The 22,230-nt window shown below is 45.1% G+C and overlaps 1 protein-coding gene across 3 annotated transcripts in view; it reads right to left on the bottom strand.

Moving 5' to 3' along the window:
• fynb (FYN proto-oncogene, Src family tyrosine kinase b) overlaps positions 1-17,964 on the bottom strand; it is a 46,619-nt gene extending 28,655 nt beyond the window's left edge. For 2 of the 3 annotated variants that reach the window (XM_080514078.1, XM_080514080.1), the window contains exons 1-2: positions 17,811-17,964; positions 4,959-5,011 (exon numbers count right to left, since the gene is read on the bottom strand). The gene's annotated coding sequence lies outside the window, so the exon portion shown is untranslated. The remainder of the gene's footprint in view (positions 1-4,958; positions 5,012-17,810) is intronic. The other variant, XM_080514079.1, reaches the window with a different exon arrangement.
• Between the last annotated feature and the right edge of the window lie 4,266 nt (positions 17,965-22,230).

Raw genomic sequence — 22,230 nt, 5'->3', positions numbered from 1 at the left:
TTTGGAAGCTTTTGTTATGTGACTGTATATTGTGGCATTCATGCTGCTGAGCAGAGGCTCCGGTTGGCATTATGAGCTGCAAGCTGTCAGAAGAGGAGCAGCCCCTCCTCCTCCTCCTCCTCCTCCTCCACCTCCTCCTCCTCCCCCTCCTCCTCCTCCTCTTCCTCCTCCCCCTCCTCCTCCTCTTCCTCCTCCTCCCCCTCCTCCTCCTCCTCTTCCTCCTCCCCTCCTCCTCCTCTTCCTCCTCTTCCTCCTCCTCCTCCTCCTCTTCCTCCTCCTCCTCCCCCTCCTCCTCCCCCTCCTCCTCCACCTCCTCCTCCTCCTCTTCCTCCTCCTCCCCTCCTCCTCCTCCCCCTCCACCTCCTCCACCTCCTCCTCCTCCTCTTCCTCCTCCTCCTCCTCCACCTCCTTCTCCTCCTCCTCCTCCTCCCCTCCCCCTCCTCCTCCTCCTCCTCCTCCTCCTCCTCCTCCACCTGCTGCCACAGGCCTCCACCCTCCCTCTGCAGACCCAGGCTGTAGCGGTCAGTCAGGCTGCAGCGTGACACCATTGTGTCCGGAGGGTTCCTGTGTGCAGCAGTGGCGTGGAGGAGGGCTGACCCCTGGATGTGTGGTGTGTGGGGCAGGACGGTCTGCAGGGACGTCCAGCCGGCCACCACGCAGCCCTTCACACCTTCCTTCACAGCTACTAAAGCTTGAATTAGCATAGTGAAACAGTGAATGATCATTCTGTCATTCATGTTTCCAGGTAACATGAAGCTGTTTCATGATGTTCAGGAAGTATTGACACTGGAGCATCTTTCTTGATCAACATCAAATGTTTCTCAGGAACATCGTCCGGTGCTCATCAGCGGCCCACGGCCTTGCTCTTCACACATCTGGGGTTCAAGTCTACAAGGTTAGAAACGTGAGCCAGATGAGGGAACAAGGACAGAGCTGCTGCATGTGAGCCTGCAGATGTGATGGAAGCTGAGCTTCTCTTACTAAAGCAGCTCTGAGCAGACATGAAGCCCCCCACTCACCTTGCTCTCAGCTCTGTCTGAATCCACAGCAGACACACGCCTCTGCTGTCTTCATTCAAATATTCATCCACCGTTAGCAAGGAACCATCAATTATGCATCGATTTCATTCAAGTGATTCACTTCCTCGAATCATGACTAGAATCTGCCAATTGAAAACCAATAGGGCTGGATGAAATCCAGTAAAGGAGTTGACAGCGTGCAGCTCTGAACACAGCAGACCCTCTGAACACAGCAGACCCTCTGAACACAGGAGACCCTCTGAACACAGGAGACCCTCAGCTGGTCCCTCACATCAATCCTCAAATGTGTAGATTTAAGGTGATGAGTAATGATGAGTTGCAGCCTCAGTACAAAACCAAAACATGGTGAGAGTTGCATGCTGTGAGTGTTGCACCTTCCTGCAGATGTGCAGCTTCGACGGAGCTGAAAGTGAGCAGACAGCTCCGACCCAGGATGTGGTTAAGACTCGTCAGGCGCCTCAAAAGTGTGAAGTTTCCGTTGGGCTTGTCGAGAGCAAGGTTACCAACATGTGGAACAAAGTACTTGATACAGAGGGAGAGTCTTTCAGTGCCACTCAACCTGTAAATAACTCCAATGCTGCTAAATGTCGTGTTCAGCTTTATTGAGAACCAGAGCAGAACCGAACTACACTGAGCTGCACTGTTCTGACACACTGACTTTCTTATACAGTGAAATATTTACCTATCATGAACAGTTGAAACACTAATGTCCTCTTCACAATGTTCTGGCTTCAGCTGCCTGACACTCTGACTCCTGTTAACCCTTCAATGACAGAATCCTGAAATGACTGGCTTCACTTTAATGGAGTTTGGACAAAGAGTCCACATGAATATTTCGTGGTGATTATTATGCCTTCTTCAGTTACAACTGGATACAGAGTCAACGTCTTTTATCCATGGACATTCCAGGAGCGTATCTGGGCTCATGACACTTTTGAAACAAACTGGGAGAGACCATGTATTGAGTAAAATGTCACTGCCCAAGCACAACTTGTCAATTTACACATTCTGGGTCCGGTTTGAAATAATCTAGGTTTGTTTGAAAAGGTCACTTCAACCAGTTGATTCAGCTTCAAACGTTCTGTCTGTGGATCAGAATTAAAGAGACCAGGCCAACGTCACATGTGATCTTCTTCTATGAAAAGTCAAAGGGGGGGGGGTGACATGAAGAGCCAACGAGAGACATTGTTCAGTCTGTTACTGGACGTGAAACATGAGACTGCTGGAGGCTGCAGTTTGAACATGTGGCTGCGTGAATCAATAACTGTCTCAACCACGCAACTGCTGCTAGCGAGCGACGCAACTGCTGCTAGCGAGCGACGCAACTGCTGCTAGCTAGCTACGCAACTGCTGCTAGCTAGCGACACAACTGCTGCTAGCGAGCTACGCAACTGCTGCTAGCTAGCGACGCAACTGCTGCTAGCGAGCTACGCAACTGCTGCTAGCTAGCGACGCAACTGCTGCTCGCGAGCCGTGCTCACTGATAACTGACAAGATAACTCGGCTCATCACCAGACTGAGTTCAAAGATCTGCTTCACTTCACTTATTCAGGTTGAAAAGAAAGTTTCCGGAAGATGATGAGTCTGAATACACCGCTGCAGGGACAACGCCAAATGCTAAATGCTAACCTCCAGAGTCCTGCAGGGGTCAAGCAGCCTCCAACACCAATAGACCTTAAAATGTGATACAAGTCATATGTATTTTATCATTAAAAGCCATTCAGTAGACAGAGAAACACGCCGTGCAGCCGTGGAGCCTGCTCCCCTCAGATACTGAGGGGACGTCTGTAACTCCCTCCTTTCTCCTGATCAACACTTTAGCTGAACCTGGAGGACGCCACGGGGTTAAGGGAAGTGTTAGGAGGCTTCCTGAAGGAGTTAAGGGAAGGAGTTAGGAGGCTTCCTGAAGGAGTAAGGGAAGGAGTTAGGAGGCTTCCTGAAGGAGTTAAGGAAGGAGTTAGGAGGCTTCCTGAAGGAGTTAAGGGAAGGAGTTAGGAGGCTTCCTGAAGGAGTTAAGGGAAGGTGTTAGGAGGCTTCCTGAAGGAGTTAAGGGAAGGAGTTAGGAGGCTTCCTGAAGGAGTTAAGGGAAGGTGTTAGGAGGCTTCCTGAAGGAGTTAAGGGAAGGAGTTAGGAGGCTTCCTGAAGGAGTTAGTGAAAGGCGATCACGTTGGTGTGGCAGTCGGACACTTTCACAAGTTAGTGACGTCTGATGTGGCTTGACATTAAGGATTTAAAACTTTTGACTTGCCCGAAGTTGATGGAAATGTATAAGCTTGGGTATGTATGAATTCAACAAACATAACTTTTGACATAAAAACACTTTAATAATCAAGATATCTCAATGACACTTAGGGAAGGGCGTATCTCTTTATACTCTTCAATCTGAAGGAACAATAATCTAGATTTTAAGTTTGTTCTTCACAGCACAAAGCCCAGAGTTGAATTTACTCCCACAGAGTGAATTTACTCCCACAGAGTTGAATTTACTCCCACAGAGTTGGATTTACTCCACAGAGTTGGATTTACTCCCAGAGTTGAATTTACTCCCACAGAGTTGAATTTACTCCCACAGAGTTGGATTTACTCCCAGAGTTGAATTACTCCCACAGAGTTGAATTTACTCCCACAGAGTTGGATTTACTCCCACAGAGTTGAATTTACTCCCACAGAGTTGAATTAACTCCCACAGAGTTGAATTTACTCCCACAGAGTTGAATTTACTCCCACAGAGTTGGATTAATGCCCACAATGTTTATTTTAGGCCAACCAGCCTCCAATAAACATATAATATGTATAATATAATAATAATATGTATAATAAACAACATTTTGCCGCGTTGGTCTGAAATAAATGTGATTAAGATTGGAGCCGTCACACCGTACGACTACATACTTCATACTGCCACACCTCATTTATTGTATTAGTCACTTTAGATCCATATGCATTTTTTTATGGTGAATGTGTGTCATGTATTTTTATGATATTGCTCAATAACAAATCAGATCTTGTCCCTATTCCTCCTCCTCTTCCTGCTCACTCAACTTTTATTCTGAACCATAAAAAGTTATGAAACTTCGAGATTAGAAAGTCAAGAATAATCAAAAATACGTTGTTTTAGTTGAAGTTGTTTTTATGTGTTGAATTCGAGTGAGTTTTTAATTCGTTCTGGTGACGATCTGAATGTTGACAGAAGTGAAAAATCAAAATGGCGGACGACAAGGAATTTCCCCACCGACGTAATTCGATGGATTCCCGAGGAATTACACGACGCTAGCCATCAGAATGCATGTGTTCCAGGTAAGACGCAGCGCCACTGACCTGAATGGGGAACACGCGTCGGAAGGAAATAGCGGCCGCGATCAGCATCCAGTGTTTTCCCACGCTATCATAAGCGTTCACGCGAGACTCACAGTGATCGCACCCTCAGGGCAAGAAACGGCCGCGCCCTGCAATGGCGTGCTCCGTTGGCGCAAAAAACCACTAGCCTGTTCGGGCAAGCTGGGTCGATGATTCACTTGCCCGAGCAAAGCTTTTACTAGCCCGGACGTTCGGGCAAGTCTTAATGCCGAGCCCTGGGAAACAACTACAAGTTTCTGAAAACGGACTATCATAAGCACAACTGGGTTTTAGATGATTTAAAGTTGTTCCACGCAGATTATTGATTCAGTATACATGAATCTAATGATGATGTCATCACCAGGGTTGTTGAAAAAGCCCAATAACAAGCCCTTCATTGCAATCAGGTGGTGCTGAACTGGGAGGAGCCTTAACCCTGCAGGCTAAGCCCTCCAGGACCTGGACCTGGACCTGGACATGTGTGTGTGTGTGTGTGTGTGTGTGTGTGGTGTGTGTGTGTGTGTGTGTGTGTGTGGTGTGTGTTGTGTGTGTGTGTGTGTGTGGTGTGTGTGTGTGTGTTACCTCAGGTTTCCAATGTTCCAGGGTTTTAATTCCTCCACATCTCTTCCTGTGCCCTGCAGGAACACAGAGATTCAGTTATTCACCTGAACGTTACCTGTATGCTCTTCTTCATGGAAATGGATCATTTACCCACGATGCTCTGGGAGAGCACAGTGGATACTGTCAGGCTGATGGTGACAGAGTGGTGCAGAAAATAAGTGACCCAGACACACTAGGAACAAATTGTAAATCCAGAGCGACACAGAAACACTGTGACCACAGATTATTAGCTAGTGAACAAGAGGTTGCTGCATGTTTCACTGCTCTGCAGCTCCATGCCAGCATCATGCAGCCGTCTGCGGCTCCATGAAGCTCACTCCAGCCTCCTCCAGCCTCCTCTAGCCTCCTCCAGCCTCCTCTAGCCTCCTCCAGCCTCGTCCATTCTCCTCTAGCCTCCTCCAGCCTCCTCTAGCCTCCTCCAGCCTCCTCCAGCCTCCTCTAGCCTCGTCCAGTCTCCTCCAGCCTCCTCTAGCCTCCTCCAGCCTCGTCCAGTCTCCTCTAGCCTCCTCCAGCCTCCTCTAGCCTCGTCCAGTCTCCTCCAGCCTCCTCTAGCCTCCTCCAGCCTCCTCTAGCCTCCTCTAGCCTCCTCCAGGCCTCCTCTAGCCTCCTCCAGCCTCGTCCAGTCTCCTCCAGCCTCCTCCAGCCTCCTCTAGCCTCCTCCAGCCTCCTCCAGCCTCCTCCAGCCTCCTCCAGCCTCCTCTAGCCTCCTCCAGCCTCCTCCAGCTCCAAGAAGCTGTGCAGCCATCTGCAGTAGGGGCGGGACAAAATATGGACACAGCAATATATCGTCCGTCCTCGTGGAGGTGTGATAGTAAAGGAAATAATCAGAGAAAAAAATAAGACTATTACTGACCTCGAAAAGAGGGTTGACAACCTGGAATCGTATACGACGGTGGAAGATGTAATTATCTCAGGAGCTTAAACGTTAAACCGCGGTCCTAAGCTCAAGCTGCTGCGGAGGGCAGATATGTTGGAGAGGATGCAGAGAGTGAAGACCTGCAAACTCTGGAAGATCAAGCCCTGCACCTTCTGAGACACAAGGACATACATGTCGAAGCAAGTAACATCTCAGCCTGTCACATGCTGCAAGGAAGGATCAAACCAAGACTGCAGCATTGTAAATAGGAGGCAGAAAACGGATCTACTGCCACAAGGAAGAAAGCTGAAAGGATCTGTGGTGTCTATCAACCAGCATCTAACCAAGAAAACCTGGGACGTACGCACAGGAAGTGCACATCCTGAAGGAAAACAACAAGATGAGAGCTACACGGACAACAAACTGTAAGGTTTCCATACAACTGAGTGGATCTACGAAGGAAAGCACCAAGGGGATGCTGGTCAGAGAACTTGGAGACCTCAGCCCCGTTTCCACCTCACAAAACGTGCGGGGATAGACGGCATAGTCCGGTACGGTTCGCGTTTCCATCGCAGGAATGCGGAAACAGCCTCCAGTCGGGGTACCAGGACCACGGAACGGGTCTGAGTTTGAGGAGCCGTCTGCTGATTGGTCAGTGATTTACGACACGCCCTCAATATTTTAATATGTCGGCTGGATGAATCCTCTGCTGTTATTGTGGTCAGCTTTGCACTGGTTGTTTTTCGCCATGGCGTGGGTGCGCCACGCACCGTGGCATGGATGCGCGCTCCAGGACACAGGAGCCTTGAGCTTCCTGCTCAAACGCAGGAGCAGCTACTTCACTCCGGCGCTGATCGCGCTCCGGCAGCTCCACGCAGGACAGCGGAGGCTCCGAGCTTCTCTGCATCGCGTCCGCGGTCCGTCCCCGCGATGCAGCAGCACTGACTGCGGTTGAACAGAACGCTGACCGCCTCTGCCTTGGTTTTGAACAGAAACCACAGACCCGCGGTGCTCCCATGGCCGGCGCGGCGCTCCCATGGCCGTCGTGGCGCTCCCCATGGCCGGCGCGGCGCTCCCATGGCCGGCGTGCTCGGCGCTCCATGGGTCTGTGGTTTCTGTTCAAAGCGAGATCAGCTTTGCATTGGTTGGTTTTGTTTTTGTTTTTCCTTTTTCTTTTCTTTGCTGCTCAACTTTAGTATTGATCGTGGGGCTTGGGACTTTGCATCGCGTTGGAGCTTTCTGTTTGCAGCATAGCATCAGCAGTGTGTGCGCTGCGCCGTGGTTTCTGTTCAAATGCGATGCAGAGGTGGTCAGCATTCTATTAAACCGCAGTCAGTGCCGCTGCATTGTACGTGGATGGACCGCGGACGCGATGCAGAGAAGCTCGGAGCTCGGAGCCTCTGTTTTCCGGCGCTGAGCTGCCGGAGCGCGATCAGCGCCGGAGTGGATTAGCTGCTCCTGCGTTTGAGCATAAAGCTAAAGGCTCCGTGTCCCGGAGCAGCGCACCAGCGTGGCTCTGTGCCGCAGCCAGCCGGGGCGCTCGGGTGCGGGCAAGTCACCAGAGCATTCGCTCTCTCAGAACCAACACGGAAGTTACAGCTGCAGCTCTGTGGCTGCAAAAAATTTAAATTACAAAACAACTAGTGCAAAGTGGAGGATGTAAACAACAACAGAGGATTCATAAGATCCAGATCTTCTGCCAGGCTGAGACGACTGTTGTAACGTCACATATCTGCAGAGCTCTAAGCCCCGCCTGCTTTAAGCTCCTTTCTGCAGTGGAAACAGGTACCGGATTTGGCTCCGGTTACGCTTTACCGTACCTCCGTACCGCTCCGTTCCGTAGCAGACAGGAGAATATCCTGAGCCCCTATTTAATCATAGAAATAAATTATCAAGCCTGTATTACTTTATTCGAAGTTTTGCCAGAGAATCCAGCATAGTTCTGGACATGTTGTGAAAAAAAAGTCCTCCATGAAGTGCTGGGCTCAACCCCCCCTGCCAGAAGGTGTTCCCGAGCACTGGGCCAGTGGGGGGCGGGGTTGGTAATGGGCACTGGGCCAGTGGGGGGCGGGGGGTGGTAATGGCAGTGCCACTGGGGAGCGACAATAAAACTTTGAGAAGTCTTGTTGTAGATTCCCATTAAAAATAAATGAATCCTGTTCCAGAGCTCTTGAATCCCTTTCAATTATACATCAACTCTTGATTCATTCCCAGATCCTGACGAGGAACAATCTCTTCTATTATTTTCAACCTCTAATGTCTGTCTTCTACGTGGTATGAGTGTGTGTGTGGATCTTTATGTTTGTGTTATCTGTCTTGTGTGTTGTAGGTTTGTGCCATGTGTCCAAGGTGGTTTGACCTGAGTGGGGTGGGGTTAAGGGGGGGGGGGGGGGGGGGGGGGGGGGGGGTGGGCATGAGGGATTTTATTACTTCAAAAATGTACCGCTCCTATTTACATTGTTTTTGTATTTGATTGAAAAATGTCAATAAAGAGTTGGAATAAAATAAATGAATCCATTGGGTCACAGGCTAGTGGTTCACATGATGGTATGAGTTTCTTCATTGAGGCTGAGATATTCATCTCTTTTTAACCAGATTTCAGTGAGGGGCAATAAATCAAATGTGTGATCCATTATTTTAATCACTGACAAGTAAAGATTTAGATGAATATCATCTTTAAGGTCAGTGACGTCTTATTAGCTTTTGGAGTGAAATCTAATCCTCAGAAGACATGGTTTATTGGAAAGGTGCCTTATAGTAGTAAATAAAATAATAAAGAAAAGAACAATAGTAGAAAAGGAAAGAAAGGAAAGAACTGGTCGGGGATACCGAGCTGAAGGTGAAGGAAGCAGTCTGGGTTTACAACCTCACCTCCTGTTCAGGCAAAGGCTCTGCATCCAAGTCTGATACAACGAGCCCAGAGAATCAGATCAATCTGATGAGTCCAGAAAAATCCTTGTCTGTTTCTAAGATAAGCTTTAAAACGGATGTAAAGAAAAAACGTAAAAGATGTTTCTGTGATAAAGATTCAAAGCAAACAAAACCACATTTGTTTGCTGCTCTGCCGCCCGTCAACAAACCCTGGTATGTTGAGCTCGGATCTTTGCTGGTGTGTTTCTACACTGAAGGTAAATACCTGCAGCTGTCGTCAGGTGAAGGAACCGAGGAGCGTGTTGCTTGTGGGCTGATCAGAGGGTCTACCTAGACTGGGTCTGGCTTTAAACTCTGGTGACCACACCGAGGGTTTGCTTAGCATGATATGGGACCTTTAAGTGTGTGGACCCATTTTGGATTGCGCAATATTGAGGAAAGAAGCAAGATGGACAAAGACCATGTGAGATGCAGAACTGCCTCGGAAAAGTAAAGTACACAGGAAACACCACAAACGTGCAAACCCACCAGCAACGAGACCCTCCTGAACCGGCCAACGTTTGCAGTAAAGGTTGCAATCCTCGTTGCTGCAAAGCTCCTAAACGTTTCCAGGTTTATATAAAACAACATTAATTATGATCTCAGATTTACGTAAAAGAAGCTGGTGAATTGTGAAATATTCCCGGTTCATAATACAGGCCATCAAGTCTGTCCAGATATACACAAAACAAGCATCACATTTAAACTAATAAATATTAGTTTTACATACACAAGTGCACTGAAGCACCTTTATTTTAAAGCCCTTTGTGTAGAAATGTGACCGTCACATGTGCACATGGACAAGCTAGTGTGTTTGTGAAAGAGGCCACTGGAGGACCAGAGCCAGTTTTTGTGAAATGGTTCATTCAAATTTTGTGTCAAATCCAGTGAAAGTCAGACAAATGTACAGTAAATATATAAATACTGAACTTAGCCCTTTCACAGGCATTTAATTTCTTTCAGTTACAGATATTGAATGAAAGCACAGTGTACGGGAACATCATTTAGTTAGAGTTCAGTTGTTTTATCATAGCTATATTGCACATGTTGACACCACTAAGAAAAGACATGTATTTGTGTGCATCATGCAGCTCCAGTAAGGACGACAACAGAAGAGTCAGTCAAACAGAAATCGTTTCCAAAACGGCTTCTTCAGTTGCAGGTTGCAAAGCATCTAGCTTGTATTTTAGTTTGCACATAAAGCCTGCAAGTGCACCAAAACACTGGTGCTGACCTCAGAGTGAGTGAAACCTGTGATTGGAGTTCAGTGCAGCAGAGCAGAGTGGTGGCCGGCCCACATGTCTGCCGCTCTGCAGGGCTTCTTCCTGTCACTCTGGCACTGTGTGGAGTCACATGACCTGCAGAGCACAACGTCCTCAGTCATCCTGCTCTGCGGGGGTGGGGGGGGGGGCTGAGGCGGAGCTGTCAAACCAACAAGCTGAAAGCCTTACAGCATGTGCCAACATCCCCGTGTCCCCACTGCGTCCTCCCACACCAGGGTCCTGTCTGTCCTTTATCACCACACCTACAACCATCAAGCTCTGCTCATGCTAACCACAGAGCAACAGCATACTAATGCTAACCACAGAGCAACAGAATACTAATGCTAACCACAGAGCAACAGCATACTAATGCTAACCACAGAGCAACAGAATACTAATGCTAACCACAGAGCAACATAATACTAATGCTAACCACAGAGCAACAGCATACTAATGCTAACCACAGAGCAACAGCATACTAATGCTAACCACAGAGCAACAGCATACTAATGCTAACCACAGAGCAACAGAATACTAATGCTAACCACAGAGCAACAGCATACTAATGCTAACCACAGAGCAACAGCATACTAATGCTAACCACAGAGCAACAGCATACTAATGCTAACCACAGAGCAACAGCATACTAATGCTAACCACAGAGCAACAGCATACTAATGCTAACCACAGAGCAACAGCATACTAATGCTAACCACAGAGCAACAGCATACATTCATCATTAAACATGTTTAATACCAAGGAGCACAAATCACATAAACACCATGTGATTCTATGAAATGATCTTCCATCTCTTCAGTTTCCAACACTCATACATTGTGCCATGATTTTGGTACAATTTTATAAAGGTGTGACTCCACACTTGTCAGAGTTTCCTCTCTCTGCTGGAGGGTCTCTCTGCCCCCCCCCCCCCCCCCCCCCCCGGAAGTCTCCGGTCCTCCTGCTCAGCCAGTGCAGCTGTGAGTGCAGGACGGCCAGTGAAAGGCTCCAGCATCAAGCTGCCGTCAGTCGCCCTCTCTGGGTTCACTGTGGGGCTCGTCTGTGGAGGGAAGTAGGGCAGCTGCCATTTCTACAACAACTGTCTGTGCAAAGCTCCAGCTGCAGGCTATGGACTCTGCATGGACTCTGCATGGACTCTGCATGGACTCTGCACAGCCCCTGACTGTGGCAGCTGAATGGTGTGGTGGAGTCCATGGTAACCGCATGGCATGCTGGGACTTTCTGAAAGCGTCCAGTGTCCCCCTCACCCTGACAGATGGGAGGTCACTGAGGGTGAAGTGAAGACGCGCTATGCACAGCATCGGTGCTCAGTGAGCAGTGAGCAGTGAGCGGTGAGCAGTGAGCAGTGCTCAGTGAGCAGTGAGCAGTGAGCGGTGAGCGGTGAGCAGTGAGCGGTGAGCAGTGAGCGGTGACAGTGAGCGGTGAGCAGTGAGCAGTGAGCAGTGAGCAGTGGTGAAAACGCAACTTTTTGAGCTCTAAAGGTGGAACTTTTTCAAAACTGGAGTTGAAAATGACACTTTGTGGAAATGCTCCTCCTCCGTGTAGACGGGAGAAACGTTGCTACTACCCAGGCCCTCAACGGCCGTAGTAACTGGTGGTTCTGCACATGCTCAGTAAAGGACAATAAGTCCAGATCGTCCTGGACTTGCTGGTTTCACAGTTGACAGTCAATGTAATTGATCGTTTGTCCACTAGAATGTGTTCTCCTGTTCATGTTTCCAGAGTTTTGTTGTCTGCTGCATGTGTGTGTGGTTTCATTACAAAAACGTATTTAAAGTGAAGTGTAAACTGAAAAATGCAAAAACAATAACCTTTCACTTGAGCCGTTGTGTAAAGGGTCCGGGGAGGTCCTGAGAGACGGTGAGCTGTAGAACACAACCATCTGCTGAGGTTGTGGACTGCTTCCCTCTGCCACTACATGAGGAGGAAAAGTCACGTCACAACAGTCTTCTGAAGAAAGCCTCCTCGGTGAAGCCCATTTGTGCTGTTCGTCTTCACAAGAAGAGAACAAACCCCGGGTTCCTCTGAGCGGCAGCAGCTCAGGAGACGTGAAGAACGTCTGTCCAACCAAGTCCAACACTCCAACTCAACGTCATGTTCATCAGTCAACCAGACAGTTCCATCCATACCCTGGACTTCTCAGGCAGCTCAAAGACAGAAGCTGTGCTTTGCTGCATGTTTGCACTATAAAGTGTTCAGTGGAGCTCTGCAACCAGCTGCTGGAGGAAGGTTCAACAGACAAAACAAAATAAACACAAACTGTCAAAGGAGGAGGAAAAAGAACAGATTCACAAAAGATTTTAACAAAGCAAATATGATATAATAAAGTCCACAAATGAGCTAAATCCATCAGTCTTCTGCAGCTTCAAGACAAACGCAATGTGAAACCATGAAAAGGCTTTCGTGTGTGAATAACTGAGTGTTGGACTTTAATATATGAACATAACCTCTGAGGGTTCCTCACCACCTAGTACTATCTAGTTCATGTTTCTTGTTGTTGGGCCTTGAATCCCTGCTCTCCTTCAAGCAGCCCAACCCCCCCCCCCCCCCCCCCCCCCCCCCCTCAAGACGACAGGCTACAAGAACAATGGGAAGGTACTAAAACAGTGGGGGGGGGGGTATAATAGACAATATAATAGACAATATACTCCTCTAATAGACAATATATTCTCTAATAGACAATGTATTCCTCTAATAGACAATATATTCTCTAATAGACAATGTATTCCTCTAATAGACAATATATTCCTCTAATAGACAATATATTCCTCTAATAGACAATATATTCACTAATAGACAATATATTCACTAATAGACAATATATTCTCTAATAGACAATATATTCCTCTAATAGACAATATATTCACTAATAGACAATATATTCCACTAATAGACAATATATTCCTCTAATAGACAATATATTCCTCTAATAGACAATATATTCACTAATAGACAAAATATTCCTCTAATAGACAATATATTCCTCTAATAGACAATATAGTCCACTAATAGACAATATATTCCTCTAATAGACAATATATTCTCTAATAGACAATATATTCCTCTAATAGACAATATATTCTCTAATAGACAATATATTCCTCTAATAGACAATATATTCACTAATAGACAATATATTCCTCTAATAGACAATATATTCCTCTAATAGACAATATATTCCTCTAATAGACAATATATTCCACTAATAGACAATATATTCCTCTAATAGACAATATATTCTCTAATAGACAATATATTCCTCTAATAGACAATATATTCTCTAATAGACAATATATTCCTCTAATAGACAATATATTCTCTAATAGACAATATATTCTCTAATAGACAATATATTCCTCTAATAGACAATATATTCCTCTAATAGACAATATATTCACTAATAGACAATATATTCCTCTAATAGACAATATATTCTCTAATAACATTTTCGGGAATCAAAAGCCAAACAAACAAAAGCAATACAGATGTGCACCACAGAACAGAAGTGGATTATGATATACCAACACAAAGAAGCTGATGGGCCAGATGAACTACTCTTGGAAACTTTATGATAAACACTGTCCAATCAAAGAATAGAACAGGAACTTAACAGGAACTGTCCCTGGATACAAAGGGACTATAAAAGGCCTGCAAAAAGAAAAATATACTTTACAGGGATTTCATAAGACAATAAATATAAAAAATATATAAATAAGTTCAGGATAACTCATATCATAAGGAAAAGCCAAAAAAAGAATATTCTAGGAAAATACTTGAAAATAGCAAAAACACTATTAGAGGAATATGTAATATACTGAAGAGTCTAATAATAAATAGCACTAGTCATAACAGTCAAATATGTTGTGATTATTTAAAAGCACTTAACTGAACCTATACAAAGATGTATACAATATAAATACATATATACACATGTATATAAGATGTATACAATATAAATACATATATACACATGTATATAAGATGTATACAATATAAATACATATATACACATGTATATAAGATGTATACAATATAAATACATATATACACATGTATATAAGATGTATACAATATAAATACATATATACACATGTATATAAGATGTATACAATATAAATACATATATACACATGTATATAAGATGTATACAATATAAATACATATATACACATGTATATAAGATGTATACGATATAAATACATATATACACATGTATATAAGATGTATACGATATAAATACATATATACACATGTATATAAGATGTATACGATATAAATACATATATACACATGTATATAAGATGCATACGATATAAATACATATATACACATGTATATAAGATGTATACAATCTAAATACATATATACACATGTATATAAGATGTATACAATATAAATACATATATACACATGTATATAAGATGTATACAATATAAATACATATATACACATGTATATAAGATGTATACAATATAAATACATATATACACATGTATATAAGATGTATACAATATAAATACATATATACACATGTATATAAGATGTATACAATATAAATACATATATACACATGTATATAAGATGTATACAATATAAATACATATATACACATGTATATAAGATGTATACAATATAAATACATATATACACATAAGATGTATAGAAGATCATGATGAGATAATATTTAGTTTACTTCAGGGAGCACAAACAGTCCAGGTTCATCCTGAGTGACCAGCCTGGTAAAGTATTGTTAGAAGAACCTGTTGAATTACGTCGTCCGCCATTTCTAATTTCTCACTTCCGTCAACATTCAGATCGTCACCGGAACGTATTAAAAAAATCTCTCGAACTCAAGACATACAAACAACTTCTTCTAAAATGACATACTTTTGATTATTCTGACTTTCTAATCTCGAAGTTTCATAACTTTTTATAGTTCAGAAAAAGTTGAGTGAGCAGGAAGAGGAGGAGGAACAGGGACAAGATTTCACTTGTTAATATAATAAAAATACATCTCACACATTTATCATGTTGTGTTATGCATATGGATGAAAAGTGACTAATACAATAAATAAGGTGTGGCAGTATGAAGTATGTAGTCGTACGGTGTGACGGCTCCAATCTTAATACTGTCACATTTATTTCAGACCAACTCAGCAAACAGCTGTGTTTATTATACATATTATTATTATTATATTATACATATTATTACATGTTTATTTGAGGCAGAAGAGCCTTTGAAGCCTCAAAATCCTTAATGTCAAGCCCTGGAATCGTTTCAGCCCTAATGGGTACGTCCTAATATTCCCTCCTATCTCCTTATCTAGCCATGTTTCCTTAACCTTGGAAGTGTTTTGTGTAGCGGCCATGATAAGGACTGTCTGAATTCTCAATGAGCAAAGGAAAGGAGGCTCCTTGCTTCCTTTAGAGCCTCCTTCAGCCTCGGAGACACTGATGCTTCCTTCAGCCTCGGAAACACTGATGCTTCCTTTAGCCTAGGAAACACTGATGCTCCCTTTAGAGCCTCCTTTAGCCTAGGAAACACTGATGCTTCCTATAGAGCCTCCTTCAGCCTAGGAGACACTGATGCTTCCTTTAGCCTAGGAAACACTGATGCTTCCTTTAGAGCCTCCTTCAGCCTAGGAAACACTGATGCTTCCTTTACCAAAGGAGATCAGCTCCTGCTGCCCCACAATGCAGCGACAACATTTAAAGGGCCGGCTGATCGGATCGTTCAGCGAAACTCAGGATGAGTGAAAAGCAGCAGATTATGTAAATGACCAAAGAATAATCTGCTGGAACAACTTGAAACCATCTAAAACCCAAAAGTGTCTTTTATGGTCCATTTTCACAAAATTGTCGTTCTTTTCCCGCCACAGCAGACGTCACTGACTTGCACCGCCGTCGCTTTATTATGATGTCACTAAGTGAAAGTGTCCGACCGCCACACTAACGTGATCGCCTTTCCTAACTCCTTTCGGAAGCCTCCTAACACCTTTCCTTAACTCCTTTAGGAAGCCTCCTAACACCTTTCCTGAACCCCGTGACATCATCCAGGGGTTCAGGTAAAGTCTCTAGAGAAGGAGGGAGGAGGGACTATTGGGACGTGCCCCAGATGTTTCCTGACTGACGCCATCTTCGGAAATCTGCTGCAAGGGTTTCTGGGATATCAAAGATGGCGTTGCAGCAGCCCAGGCCCAAATATCTACATTTACCCCGAGAAACAGCCAGACTTTGTGAAAGAAAGTCTTCAAGCCACAAGAAGAGCCTGAAATGTTGTGAAAGAGATGGTTGATGGTTTCTCCAGAATGGGGATCTGAAGAGATCCAGTGGGACAGGGTCCTGTGACGCCATGTCTCAGGGGATCTGAAGAGATCCAGTGGGACAGGGTCCTGTGACACCATGTCTCGGGAGATCTGAAGAGATCCAGTGGGACAGGGTCCTGTGACGCCATGTCTCAGGAGATCTGAAGAGATCCAGTGGGACAGGGTCCTGTGACGCCATGCCTCAGGAGATCTGAAGAGATCCAGTGGGACAGGGTCCTGTGACGCCATGCCTCAGGGGATCTGAAGAGATCCAGTGGGACAGGGTCCTGTGACGCCATGCCTCGGGAGATCTGAAGAGATCCAGTGGGACAGGGTCCTGTGACGCCATGCCTCGGGAGATCTGAAGAGATCCAGTGGGACAGGGTCCTGTGACGCCATGCCTCGGGAGATCTGAAGAGATCCAGTGGGACAGGGTCCTGTGACGCCATGCCTCGGGAGATCTGAAGAGATCCAGTGGGACAGGGTCCTGTGACGCCATGTCTCGGGGGATCTAAAGAGATCCAGTGGGACAGGGTCCTGTGACGCCATGTCTCGGGGGATCTAAAGAGATCCAGTGGGAAAGGGTCCTGTGACGCCATGTCTCGGGGATCTGAAGAGATCCAGTGGGACAGGGTCCTGTGATGCCATGTCTCAGGGATCGTTGTGAGCTTCTGTGATGGTAAGGTGTCAACAAATGATGGACGTTCTGTGAAATGGAAACACTGGAAATGTTTTGTAAAAAGTGTTTGTATGAGTGTCATGAGTGATTTCCTTCAGAAAGGTTTTGTCAACATATTACAGATGTACATCAACAATTAAAACTGGATGTTAAATATGTCATTTTCTCTGTGGATTCTGGAGAAGTAACTAGTTACAATTTCAATGTATTTTCTTGTGGAAGAATTTAATTTCCAGCATCTTTAATATTCAGAGATGTTTTTGTAAGAGCCTGGAGACACTCGTCCACTAAACATGACTTTCCAGGTTCTTGTGTTAATAAACAGTGACCAGGAGAGTTCCACTGCTCACTATAAACACTGCAGAGGACACACACACACACACACACACACACACACACACACACACACACACACACACACACACACACACACACACACACACACACACACACACACAGTCCTTCATCTGACTCGACTCGGCATCAATGGATGATGATGATGATGATGATGATGATGATGATGATGATGATGATGATGGTGATGGAGGTGGAGGCTATGTGGTAAACAACCGAGCAGTGAGGCTGGACACCGGCCGACCACACACACTGCCGCTCGGCCGGAGGAGCTCCGGGGGCTCGGTCAGGCTGGAAGCCGCCGAGCAGCCCCCGCCCGCCGGGGACACCCGGGTGGAGCTCGCCCACAGGCCGGGCACGTCCAGCGGGCGACAACACAAATCACAGCGTCCGACAGACAGCAGCCGGGTGGCGGGCACCGGACCTTACCGGGAGCCGTCTACCAGTCCGAGGCGTTGTGCTCCATGCCGCTCCGCTCCCCCGGCCTCCGAGTCCCGACCGCCGCTCGACGTGACCCTGCCGTCCCCCGCTGCTCCGGAGCCGCTGCGTGCGACGATGGCGGTACTCCGCAGGGCCACAATGAAGCTGCCTTCACGGACTGTGGGAAATTATTCAGAACACAGCTTCAGCCAGCTCTGGTGCCTTCATGGACTGTGGGAAATTATCTGCGAAAACATCCTCAACCAGCTCTGGTGCCTTCACGGACTGTGGGAAATTATCCCACCTCACCGATCGCTCAATGCAACGAAGCTGCAGCTGCTGCCTTCAAGGACTGTGGGGAATTATCAACATCACAGACTCAGCCAGCTCTGGTGCTTTTACGGACTGTAGGAATTCATCCCACCTCTCAGATACAGCTCAATACGATAGAACCCCCCCCCCCCCCACACACACACACACACACACACACGATTGGAGCTGCTGCCTTCCACACTGTAGGGACTGTACTACACCAACCACTCTCTGCTAAGAAGCTGCTGCTCTGTTCATGGACTGAAGAGGAAATCCTCCTGAAGCTGCTGCTGTTCATTCCCTGACAAATGTTTCCTGCTCACCCTGAATTCAGACTGATTAATCAGAGGCTCCTCTCTGTACAGACGACAGTGTACATTTTGATATGAATCCAATTAGTGTGGAACTCAGAGCAACTCCAGCATTTCCCCTCCGTTCTGAGTTAAACTCATCAGACTGGGTTGAAGAAAAGAGAAGTTAAAACCTGCGTTTTGTTTTACCTGCTGGTCGCTTAAGGAGGAAATCATGACAAGACTGACATTACAAATTATTGCAGTATTCTTTTTTTTTACTCCCGTGGACACAAATGTTCATGTGCATTCACATCATGTTGATTTTTATTGTGCGTCAACCATATTGTACAAATATGATCAAAATGTAAACGTCCATATTAATAGAACTGACAATCTTTTTCCTGAACTAGTATTTTTTATTTATCTTATAAATGTATCATGATATTTAGTTTTTCTCAAGTCTTCTCTGTATTTGTGACTGTTATGGAATATTCCTATGCTTCTTGTTTAATGTTGTTATTCTCTGTGAATGCACACTGTGTACTCCTCTGTGAACAACACGGAGCAGGTGATCCTATGTGTTCCCGTCAAGGTCCTGTGAGGTCAGATCAAAGCTTTGACAGACTGTTTTGATAATAGTTTCCTCAAAACTCCCGACTGCTGTGGCCAGGAGGAACTGCTCACTTCTCTCTTCACATTGAAGGAAACCTCCAAAGGCTGGGAGGGGAGTTGATGCTTCGGCCTACTGATATACTGACACCTTCTTGTGGTACGACCTGGAAATATGATCGGAAATGTTATTGTTTATTGTGTATCAACAGATATATTGGTTTCATTTGTAAATAGTGTATTTTTCATTAATAACCTCAGTTGGAGATGTTGTGACAGCTCGACACTAATCTGTTTATCGTTGTGTGGAACGTGGACTGAGATGAATGGAACTCATGTTGCCGGCTGCTGTGGAGAGAAAATCAAAAAGATGTCACGCTCCGGGGCAAATAAAGTTGCTAAACGAAGGAAAGGGGTATTTTAATTTAAGATTTCCTGGACAGTGACAGATTACTTGAGTGTTTCTACAAAGTAAATAACCTCACATGTCCACAGCAGGGCCTATATGAAGTCCACTTCAGTCCCATTTGGGCTGAATGAGCAGGAAGAAAAAACAAGAACGCTAGTTTTTCTCTTAGCTTTACGGCCAGCTCAGTGCGAGTACACTGTTAATGCCTTGCATTTTCTTCCCATTTGCCTAAAACCTAATAGGGAGAAGCTAAATCATCCAGACCAAGGGGAGTATGAAGTTCTCATGTTATTGAAAACTACACTGCAGTGAAGGGGAGTATATTAGCATTGTGTCGCCACCTTCCGGCCTCATGTGGAACTGCAGCTGGAAGAGCAAGATGTAGCTGAAAAGACATCAGACTGAAGTCATGGACAACTAAAGCTAAAACATCTGGCAGAGATCACGCTCTTCAGTATTAACTCAGAGTCCAGAGGTTTTGCCACGATGGAAGCAAGAGAGACAATAAGAACACGATAAGATTGTATTGTGGAAGTGAAGCTTTGATTTACATCACTAAGGCTTCACGTGTTATGAAGCAGTAAGTTTTATTAATACAGAGTCACTGTATGTTGGAACCCAGTGAGCCCAGATCCCAGGCAGGTCCACCTGGACAGGTGAGCAACCCGGCACAGGACGGCAGGAGCTCCAGAGCGTCTCCATGGCAACAGATGCTAATCTCCTTTGATCTCCTTCATGAGGTGCCTCTTGCACTTTACATGGGACATTCTTTTGCAGTTCTTGGGGATTTGTTCAGAAACCTTTAGCCGTTAACGTCCCACAAGCTGCTGGATTGGTGACAAAGACCTGCACCGGTGTCTCAGCTGGTGAATCTGAGACGGCAGGGAAGCAAATCAAAAGTCAAACTCAGTCTGTAATGGACTGGGTTCCCTCGGCTCATGTGTTCGCTCAATGCTCTTTCAGTACTATGATTGTGGGTTGAATCTTCCAAGTCCACATGTGTGTATGAGCCATTGGTGTGTGAACCTGCTTTGAAATGGAAGACGACGTGAAAACACACTTTAAAGGACTTTTAAAGTGTGTTTCAATAACAGAGCTCATCTATGACGAATGAACCTGGACAGAACATTTACAGGAATTATGAACAAATCTGTATTATGCACACAACACAAGAAAAACACAAGAAGAGTGGTTTTTTAATTAGAAAACATGAAATAAATGCATGTACAAGTCATTTCGATGCCTCAGACCTGCTTCAGCTGAAGAACTGCGTCACATTTCCTCCTTTTGGTTTGCAGAGAACAGATCCAGTGTCAAACAGTCAACATTTACACACACTGAACCTTCAAAAAGAACAGAAGGGCAGTTTCAACATGATGCAGTGAAATGAGATAGAGGGAAGGTTCTTCTACTGGGAGAATTTGGTGGCATCCAGCAGTTTGACTCCATCTGGATTGAAACATGTTTGGCTGATGATCCGGGAGATTTTCCTGAGCAGCAGCTTCTTTACTTGGAAAAAGCCTCTGACTTTCTTCATTCTAAAGCTTTTATTTGAACATTTGTGTCCCTACAACTTGCTTCTGAACACCTCAAACATGTGAACTTGTCCTGGACTTTGATCACAATGAGAATCAGAGGCCAAATACCGTCAACCATTGTGAGTACAGATTGTTGAGGAATGTCAATTCTTGGGCGTGACTCTTTCTCATGACATGATTGGAGCTCAAACAGCAGCAACATTGCTAAGAAACCAGACAGCGCCTCTTCTTCTCACGCAAGCTTGGCCATTTTACTCAAAATACAAACTTTTAAACTTTTACTATAGTGTAATTGAGAGTATCTTAACGAATTGTATGACTGTGTGGTTTGGAAATCTCCCCCTCAAAGAACAAAAGACTGAACCAAGTGGTTCCCTCAGCCAGCCAGACTATTGGCTGCACCCTGCCACTCCTGGAGGTCACATCCAGAGCCAGACTCTTGAATCAGCTCTAGGGACAGTAAATGAGGCCTCAGGCCACCCTGCCACTCCTGGAGGTCACATACAGACTATTGAATCAGCTCTAGGGACAGTAAATGAGGTCTCAGGCCACCCTGCCACTCCTGGAGGTCACATCCAGAGCCAGACTCTTAAATCAGCTCTAGAGACAGTAAATGAGGCCTCAGCGATGACTCTAAACAAAGCACTTTAATTTTCTATGGAGATAAGATTTGAATGTTGTCATCATGTAGTAATTCAACAGTAGAACTGTAGTAAATCTTAGAATTCCACTAACTTTAAGATTTTTCTTATTTTTAAGCAGCCTAAAGGTTTCTTAAACAGACAAGATGAGGGAAAGACAAAGAGAAAGGAAAGATGTTCTCCATTTGTTTAACAACAATAATTTACTGCCACACCACTGACTTGATCGGAGGACTAATGTTGGTGGACCTCATCAGGGAGGATGTGACTCCTCCCACAGTGAAGGACCAGAATAACGATGAAGGTGATCACAACACTGCTGGAAGCAGAGTCAGTCTGACCGTCACGATGTTTCACGGCCCCACAGTGGTGGTCAATCACTGGGATTGATGACGCTGCGTCTCGTCCTCCATTAATGTCAGTATAACACATGAAGTGGTCAAAATAACCAGCGTGGGCAGAAAACACAATAATAATCAAATCAATTTAATAATCAGCATGTGAACAAGGCAAGTTCAATCATTTTTTCATCATGAGTTTCATCATCATGACATAAAATAATTTTCATGATAACACATTTTTAATATTTGATAGTTAATTTTATAGTCCATCCATTACTAGGAGCAC

The sequence above is a fragment of the Blennius ocellaris genome, assembly GCF_963422515.1.
Source record: "Blennius ocellaris genome assembly, chromosome: 18".
NCBI lineage: Eukaryota > Metazoa > Chordata > Actinopteri > Blenniiformes > Blenniidae > Blennius > Blennius ocellaris.
Note: the sequence above shows the minus strand (reverse complement) of the source record. Positions and strands in the feature narration are given on the sequence as shown.